Below are 10,131 nucleotides of genomic sequence, written 5' to 3'. Positions count from 1 at the left end.
ATATTTAAAAGCAGGCAGATTGATCTCTCCAATGGACTGCAGGGGGAGGAGTTCACGCTCCTGGCAGGATCGGGTCTGTGGGCTCTTGGTGGTTGCGGTAGGTCTCGCTGCTGCTTGTATGTAAAAGCAGTTGTTTTTCTACTGCTGCTGATATTTAAAGCAGGTAGATTGATCTCTTAAACGGGATATAGGGGGAGGAGCTCAAATGCCTGGTTGGATTGGGGCAAGGGCTCCTATTATAGGCAGCTGGTCTTGGTGCTGCTTAGGTGTAAAAGCAGTTGATCTCCTACTTCTGATGATATTTAAAAGCAAGCATATTGATTTTTCCAACGGAATGCTGGGGGAAGAGCTTACTTGTCTGGCTGGATCAGGGCAAAGGGCTCTCGGTAGTGGTGGCTAGTCCTGTTGCTGCTTAGGTGTAAAAAGATTTCATGCATATTCATTGGGGAAATCCTGAAAACCTGATTGGATTGCGGCCCTCAAGGAGGGACTTTGAGACCCCTGGGTTAGAGGGTGTAAATTTAAAAGACATCATAAACATCTCCTCTCACATCAGACAGCATTATGGGGTAAAGATCTAGAACAATTGCTTACGTCTACTACTTATGGGGAATTTAGGAAACGCCTAAAAACATATCTGTTCCTAAAGTACTTAGGCAACTAACCTGCACAATCTCATTCCACAAAAACTGATCCCTAGAGCTGTTAATCACTAGCTTTTAACTTTGTTAAATCCACTCAATTTGTAGCATCTTTCAATCAATGTTAACCGGCAGAACATTGTTAAATCCACTCAATCTGTAACATCTTTTAATTATTGTAAACCACATAGAACTTCACGGTCCTGCGGTATATAAACTGTTATATTATTATTATTATAATCACAGGCTCCTCTTGTGTCCAGGTAAAATTACAGCAAAAAAACTCAGAAATCTGAGAAAAAACTGCAATTCACCCGGGCACAGAGATATGCAATCTATAGCACCGAGCTACAGAACAAAACAGTGTTTAATATTTAATGTGGTGAAAAAACAAAACCAAACCCACAAAATTACCAAAAAACACGCAAGAATGCAAAAACAAGCCATGTACTTAGCTGATAAGAGAAGAAGTTTCACTTGAAGAGCTGGAGATAGGAGAAGCTTCCCTTAGCCACACACCTCATAGCACTAGTCTTCTAGCAGTTCATACAATTAGTCCACTGCTGTCCATTGCTGTCTTCAATGAGCTCATACAAGTTTACTATCAAGCTCTTTCAGTGTGGCTAAAACAGTCTTCAAAGTCTGCAATAACCATAGTAGACCAAAAACCGGAACCAGGAGCCACAAATATACTTCGGCCCCACCCCAAACTCTCGTTATCTTGCAGATAGTACTCCAGGCCAATGGTAGAAATAATAGACCCTTTCTCAACAAGACCCTTGTTTCACGCCATCGCGCTGTTTCAGGAAAAAGGGCTTCACAAAAACAACAAAAAAGAGCATGTCTTCTTTTAACACCATCTAGCAACAGTGGCCAAACCAGGTCATTAGTACCTGTCAAAAAACCCAATAGTAGTAACATTCCATGCTACCAATCCCAGGGCATGCATAATCAAGCTCATGAAATGGGCATCGACATGGCAAATTAGGTTCAACGTGGATAAGTGCAAAGTGATGCATGTCGGGAACAAAAAACTCATGCACAAATACAGGATGTCCGGGGCGGTACTAGGAGAGACCTCCCAGGAAAGGGACTTGGGAGTTCTGATCGACAAGTCCATGAAGCCATCTGCACAATATGCTGTGGCGGTGAAAAGGGCGAACAGAATGCTAGGAATGATCAAGAAGGGGATCATGAACAGATCAGAGAAGGTTATCATGCCGCTGTACTGGGCCATGGTGCGCCCTCACCTGGTGTATCGCCATACATGAAGAAGGACACGGTATTAATCGACAGGGTCCAGAGAAGAGTAACTAAAATAGTTAAGGGGATGGAGGAGTTGCTGTACAGTGAGAGATTGGAGAAGCTGGGCCTCTTCTCCCTTGAAAAGAGGAGACTGCGAGGGAACATGATCAAAACATTCAAAATACTGAAAGGAATAGACTTAGTAGAGAAAGACAGACTGTTCACCCTCTCCAAGGTAGGGAGAACGAGAGGACACTCTAAAGTTGAAAGGGGATAGATTCCATACAAATGTAAGGAAATTCTTCACCCAGAGAGTGGTAGAAAACTGGAACGCTCTTCCGGAGTCTATTATAGGGGAAAACACCCTCCAGGGTTTCAAGACAAAGTTGGACAAGTTCATGCTAAACTGGTGAGATTGGACTCATTTGGAGCACTGGTCTTGACCTAGAGGCTGCTGCGTGAGCGGACTGCTGGGCAGGATGGACCACTGGTCTGACCCAGCAGTGGCAATTCTTATGTTCTTATGTAGTGGCTTCCCCCATGTCTCTCTCATTAGCAGACTATGGACTTTTCCTCCAGGAACTTGTCAAAATCTTTTTTAAACCCAGTTATATTAACTGCTCTTATCACATACTCTGGTAACGCGTTCCAAAGCTTAACTATTCTCTGAGTGAAAAATTATTTTCTTCTATTGATTTTAAAAATATTTCCCTGCAAATTCATTGAGTGTCATGTAGTCTTTCTAATTTTTTAAAGCAATTTTATTAAATTTGCACAGGATACGTAAAACAACAGAAAAAGAAAAAACATATCATATATTCCATATAATTCAAATTCCATCAAGCCCACATCAAAAGAGGTGGATGTGAAAAAAAAGAAAAGAAAAAGAAAAATCTCAGTAATACAGGATCTAATACAAAAATACCCTCTAATTTGGCATATAATTACAAACCTCCAATCAAAATCAGTTAAATTTTTACACTCTCATTCAATTTAAGAAATTGTTCTAATTGTAATGATTTCCAAAATACGTGGAGGGGCATAATCGAAAGAAACGCCTGTCCGTTTTTGCCTAAGTCGCAAGTCGTCCAAAGTCAGACACAGCTTAAGACACATTTTCGAAAAATACGCCCAAAATTTTTTTAAAAAAATAATCGTCTAACTATACCTCCAGCCGTCTGATCGTCCAAGCTGCGAAATCGTCCATCTTTATACCACATTTTTGTCCAAATATTCGTCCAAGTCAAAAATGCCTAGAATTAGCCCTGTTGGATGTGGGAGGGGGTCAGCAAAGTCATTCATTCATTCATTTCATTTATTCGATTTTTTAGCCCGTCCTCCCAAAGGAGCCCAGAACGGGTTACAAAGTACATCCATAATAATCCAGACAGAGCAGAGATGACATAGTTTACATAAATTACAATATAGACATGACAATAATTTACAATATAGACATGACAATAAAACATATGCACTAAGTAGCATCTGGTGAGATTAAGTGGCATAGGTGATGGACTGGATACCCAGACATGGCACCTGAATAGTGGGGTGCCTTACAGGGCACTGCTGTGAACTTTACAAAAAGGGTGCCCCATAAACATCTCACTACAGCTCCCTTATAGGTCATGGCGTGCCCCCCAAAACACCCTATACCCACCTATCTACAACCCCAATAGCCCTTATGGCTGCAGGAGCCACTTATCTGGCAGTACAAAAGGCTTTGGGTTTTTTTTGGGGGGAGTGCACATGTTTCACCATGAATGCAGCGATTACAGTGACTTATGGGCCTGGGTCCTCCTCTCCATGGGTCCCTAACCCACCCTCAAGACGACTTAAGCCGCCTCTGTACAGCTCTACTAGGTTTTCCTATCACAGGCTGCCAGGTGCTGATGTTCTGAAGGCAGATATTTTAAAGTTGTGATTACGATTTTTATGGGGGTGGGAGTGGGGTCGGTGATCACTGGGGTAGTGTGTGGGGGTCTGTACTATGTGTTTGCAGTGCTTATCTGGTCACTTTATATAGGTTTTTGTGACTTAGACCATGTGTTAAATGGCCTAAGTCACAACGTCCAAGTTCCATCTAGGCTGTGTTGTAAAACTTTTGGTTATATATTCAGTACGACTAAGTCTAGCACAGCCCACGGCCCGCCCAAATCCTGCCCTCGACACTCCTCCTGAAACGCCCTGTTTATCTCTGGTCATTCAGCAGCACTGGGAAGGCCTAGGCCCAAAACCTGTTTCGATTATCAGCACTTGGACGTCTTTCATTTATGATCGTCCATGTGCTGACTTAGGCCGGTTTTTGGACATTTTTCTCTTTCGATTATGAGCTCCATAATCTTTATCTTGAAAGTTCAACAAACATTTACATGGGAATTTTAAAAAGATAGTAACCTTCAAAGCTAATATTCTAGATTTTAAAGCCAAAAATTATTTCCTTCTTAATTGTGTAGATTAGCTACATCAGGAAAAATCAATACTTTTGAACCACAAAATATGGCTTCCTTGTTTTTAAAGTAAGTTTTCATTATAAAAGCTTTATCTACTTCATTAGAGCAAATAATCAAGAGGGTGGACCTAGTTTGGATTGTATCTCGAGTATCTTCCAAAAACTTAGTAAGGTCAAACTCTACTTCTTCCAATTGGTCCACTCCCTGCTCTATGGAAATTTTTTTTTTTTAAATGGAATATAATAACAATTTGAAAATGGCATTGTTTCAACATTTTGCAATCCCCAAATCTCCTTGAGATATGATGATTTACAAAGATGGGTCTCCTGCACACAAGCTATCTGCACCTTCTGGTGAATCAATTCCCAAAATAGCAGATGTTGTTTGCCTGGAGAATTAAAGCCATTAACATTTAAGAACATAAGAACATAAGCATTGCCTCTGCCGGGTCAGACCAGGGGTCCATTGTGCCCGGCAGTCCGCTCCCGTGGCGGCCCTCCAGGTCCATGACCTGAAAGTGTTCCCTATCTAACCTAAAATGTCCATACCCTATTCGCTCAATGTCCTGTAAGGTAAACCTCTATCTGTACCCTGTTATCCCCTTCGCTTCCAGGAAGTCATCCAGTCCCTTTTTGAACCCCAGAATTGTACTCTGTCTTATCACCTCTCCGGGAAGCGCGTTCCAGGTGTCTACCACCCGCTGAGTGAAGAAGAACTTCCTTGCATTCGTTATGAATCTGTCTCTTTTCAGTTTTTCTGAGTGACCTCTTGTTTTAGTTGTCCCTGCTAGTCTAAAGAATCTGCCCCTCTCCACCTTCTCTATGCCCTTCATGATTTTATAAGTCTGTATCATGTCCCCTCTCAGTCTCCGCTTTTCCAGGGTAAAGAGCCCCAGCCTGTCTAACTGTTCGGCATATGAAAGGTTCTCCATACCCTTTATCATCCTCGTTGCTCTCCTCTGGACCCTCTCGAGTATTGCCATGTCCTTCTTGAGGTATGGCGACCAGTATTGGACGCAGTATTCCAGATGTGGGCGCACCATTGCTCGATACAGTGGCAGGATAACTTCCTTCGTTCTGGTAGTGATACCTTTTTTGATAATGCCCAACATTCTGCTCGCTTTTTTTGAGGCCGCTGCACATTGCGCCTCCGGCTTCATTATGTTATCCACCAATACCCCCAGATCTTTTTCTTGGCTGCCTTCCCCGAGTACCCTCCCTCCCATCGTATAGCTGTACTTGGAGTTCCCCTTCCCTATGTGCAAGACCTTACATTTCTCCACATTGAAGCTCATCTGCCATTTTTTTGCCCACTCACTTAGTTTGTTCAGGTCGCTCTGCAGTTCTTTGCATTCCTCAACAGTTCTGACCCTGCTGGAGAGTTTTGTGTCATCCGCGAACTTGATAACTTCGCACTTCGTCCCCGTTTCTAGATCATTAATAAAAATATTGAACAGCAGTGGTCCCAGCACTGACCCTTGCGGAACACCACTTGTGACCCCTATCCAGTCAGAGTAGTGCCCCTTTACTCTTACCCTCTGCTTCCTGTCCGCCAGCCAATTTTTGATCCATCTGTGCACGTCCCCTTCCACCCTGTGACTCCACAGTTTCTTCAGTAGGCGTTCATGGGGCACCTTGTCGAAGGCTTTTTGGAAATCTAGATATACAATGTCAATGGGGTCACCTTGGTCCAATTGTTTACTTATCCCCTCAAAGAAATGCAGTAGATTCGTCTGGCATGATCGGCCTTTACAGAAACCATGCTGGCTTGATCTCATCAGATTATTTTTTTCTATATGCTCATTGATACCTTCCCTGATCAGTGATTCGGCCATCTTCCCCGGAACAGAGGTTAAGCTCACCGGTCTGTAGTTTCCCGGGTCGCCTCTCGATCCTTTTTTGAAGATCGGTGTAACATTCGCTATCTTCCAGTCCTCCGGGATTACCCCTGTTCTCAAGGACAGGTTGCAAATATGCAGCAGTAACTCTGCTGTTTCATCTCTGAGCTCTTTCAGTATTCTCGGGTGGATCCCATCTGGGCCCGGAGCTTTGTCAGTTTTTAATCTATCTATCTGCCTGAGAACATCTTCGACGCTTACCTCCATGCATGATAATTTCCCCTCTTGATCTCCCCTGAAGATTTTTTCCGGTTCTGGTACACTGGATGTGTCTTCTAATGTAAAGACCGATGAGAAGAACTTGTTTAGCCTACCAGCCACCTCTTTTTCCTCTTTCACCACTCCCTTCCGGTCACCCTCATCCAGGGGTCCCACCTCCTCCCTCGCTGGCTGTTTCCCTTTCACATATCGGAAAAATGGTTTGAAATTTCTTGCTTCCTTGCCCAGTCTCTCCTCATACTCTTTCTTGGCTTTCCTGACTACTCGGTGACAATCTTTTTGATGCTGCCTGTGCTCTCTCCAATTTCCTTCGGTTTTGTCTTTTTTCCACTTCTGAAATGATTTTTTCTTGTCTCCTATCACTTTCTTTACTTCACTGGTTATCCATGCAGGGTCCTTCGTCTGATTCTTTTTGGATCCTTTCCTAAATTTTGGTATATATAGGTTTTGCGCTTTGTTTACTGTGTCCTTGAATAGGGACCAGGCTTGCTCCACAGTCCGAGTTTCCTTGGAGCTGTTTCTGAGCTTCTTTCTCACCATTTGTCTCATGGCATCATAGTTCCCTTTCTTGAAGTTAAACATTGTTGCCTTGGTTCTCTTTCCCTTAGGCAATTCTACTTGCACTTTGAACTGAATCATGTTGTGGTCACTGGTTCCTAGTGGTCCCACGACCTCCACACCCTTTGCGGGTCCTTTCAGCCCATTGAGGATCAGATCCAGAATCGCTGATCCTCTCGTTGGTACCTCGACAAGTTGTTCCATGAAGCAGTCCTGAACAGCTTCCAGGAACTCCGTTTCCCTTGCACATTTTGAATTTTCAAGACACCAGTCTATCCCAGGATAGTTGAAATCTCCCATAACTATGGTGTTTGGGTTCTTGTATTCCCTTCTCAGCTCGGCTACCATTTCTGTATCCTCAGCTTCAGTTTGCCCAGGTGGACGGTAGAACAGTCCCATCTTTATCTCGGATCCGTTGCTTCCTGGTACTTTGACCCACAATGACTCCAGTTGGGCATTTGTCGCTGGTGTGTATAGTATAAGAACTCTAATGTCAAATGACATAATGGAAAGACATACAATTCGTATGTTAAGAATGAAGGATAACAGACCATAGGTAATCAAAACACACCACAGCTCTCTCACATAGAAAGTAAAATGGTACCATAACAAAAATTAAAACAATGATCCTAGAAAAGTACAACACCCCTATCTCCCTTCACAAACCCCCCTCCCCCAGTTCTGACCATCAACTTTAGACTATCAACTTTCCACATTTGGGACCTATAATCCACGAGGGGAGAATCATCAAGAGAAAGTGACCCACTCACTGCCAGGCTTCCCAGCACACCAAAACTATCAGCAATCAGTTGTCCAGGTCCACCATGTGTGTCCAGTTACAACCAAACAAGTCATTGTCAAGAAGAACTGTAGAAATATTCCAAAACTGCAAAACCTGAGTGCAAGGGAAGCAACTCTACTAAAAGTATCCAGAGGTTCAGTCAAGGTTACTAGGCAACATTTAGAGCACTGTGAGTTAAGTTGGTGAAACAGTAGCATTTATGGTCAGCCTCTTCCCCTTGGTAGAAAGTCTGACCCAGCGTCTAGGCTTAATGGTAGGCACTGGTACAGATCTGATATCAGGATGGTCCTCGGTCACCAGGCTGCCATCTTTCAAAAGAGCCCAAGCCTGCTGTACAGTTCTACTTCTATGCAGTGCTCCCTTCATTGGAAAACAAAGCGTAAGGAGAAAAACCCAATGATATTGTATCTGTTCACGCTTTAAGATTTCCAAGACTGGTTTAAATTCATGACATTTCAGAAGGGTTAAAGCAGAGAGGTCTTGATAGACTGTCACTACAGCTTCCTTGTAATGCAGATAAACCCTTGAATGAGTCTTCTGCAAAAGTAGATCTTTATCCACAAAATGAGTAAAGCACACTACAAAAATGCTTGAGTACCTGATTGTAAAACCGCTTAGATAACCTTGATAAGCGGTATATAAAATCCTAATAAAAACTTAAAAAAAAAAAAAACTTTAAAAAACTTACAATGTTGCAAGAGCGATTATCCAAGGGCAGTCCAAGAGCTTGTTGCGTTCTATCTAGTTCGATGTCTGGGTTGGTCCTGCTTCAAGCCAATATCTGACATCAAAGGTTTTGCACAATTAAAGATACATTTTCTTGGTTGTTATTCTCCCAAACTCATCAGAAGCACAAATTTTCCCTGCATCCCCTATTTTTGATATCATCCATTCTATATTGTAGTTTCTCATATAGGGTGGATAGCGCAGTGTATTTTGATTGTAGATCTAATACTGCTTCACCCTGCTCTTTGACCTGCTCTTCCTGCTAAGTAATCTCATCATGCACTCTTCATCCTATCTTAACTTCAGAAAACTAGTCAAAACCAACCTGTTTAACCGATTTGTAACCAAGAACTCCTAAAGACTTTCCCCTGTATTCCACTTACTTGTACTTGACGTCCCTACAATGCGACTTTCACTCTGTTTCTCTTCCCCCCCCCAAATATGCATGTATTCTAAGATATCACTGTTCTTCTAAAAATTCATTGTATTCAAGGATTTCATTGTTATATCTTCGCTGACTGCCCAGCTCTTCTTATTGTAAACCCCCTCGAACTACTTTGGCTTTGGCGGTATATAAAAAATAAAATTATTATTATAATTATTATTATTATCTCATCAAGGTGCATCCCAAGCTTTTTCACATCGCTATGCAGGAGGTATCAATCCACAAGGCCAACTCCACTCTCATTTCTTTCAGCTCAGCCTGTAGATCTGAAAAGCATTTTATAAACTTACAGCTCAAGGTCCGCAGGTTAACTGGGACGGAGTCATCTTCATCAGCCAATACTTCAGAGGAAGCCACCTTTTGGTCATGAAGCAGGGATAAACGCCACAATTGCTCTTCTTCTCCTGTCCAATGAAACTACCAGAGCAAAAAGTTCTAATAAACAACAATTTTCCAGATTTGCAAGTATTTTTGTGAGCAACCATGTAAAATCTGCAAGCGACACTCCAAAAATGTATGAACCATTGCTCATGTGCTCAGCTTAGACGGGAACAAAGCTGCCATCCCAATGGGTGACATCACTTCCTCCTCTATGTTACTATATTTCATGCTTAACTTTGGGTGTGAGCATTTACACCTGCCAAAGGCTGCTGTAAATGCTCACACCCAACTAATGGCAATTAGGCGCAGAAATGCAAGTATTCTATAGCCCTGTGCCTAATTTCCAGGCATATCTTTGATCTGCCCATACTCATGCCCCCCCCCCCTTCTTCTCTATTTATAACCTCCTTTCTATGCAGGGCAACCACTGCAGTGACCAGCTTTGAACTGTGGAATTTTTTGGACCCCATCCCCACAAACCCTTATTTTGACCACTAGGTGGCAATGCTGCCTAATATCTGAGAATCCCTTCTTCCACCTGCAGCATCCCCAGCTTCAGGGAGCTAAGGAGCACAAGCAGAGGTTTGAACAGAATCCAGATTGCTCCTCAAGGAAATTGTGCCAGCCCTATTGATTGCATCTTAATGTAAGAATTCCAACCTTTACTTAAGTGGTTCAAAATCTGTTATTTATCTAAATCTCTATAACCACAGGGAGTTATCATCTAATTATCTCAAAATATGCACACAGCTAATTACATTTAAATT

This window comes from Geotrypetes seraphini, chromosome 8 (genome assembly GCF_902459505.1).
Source record: "Geotrypetes seraphini chromosome 8, aGeoSer1.1, whole genome shotgun sequence".
NCBI classification, from domain to species: Eukaryota; Metazoa; Chordata; class Amphibia; order Gymnophiona; family Dermophiidae; genus Geotrypetes; species Geotrypetes seraphini.
Note: the sequence above shows the minus strand (reverse complement) of the source record.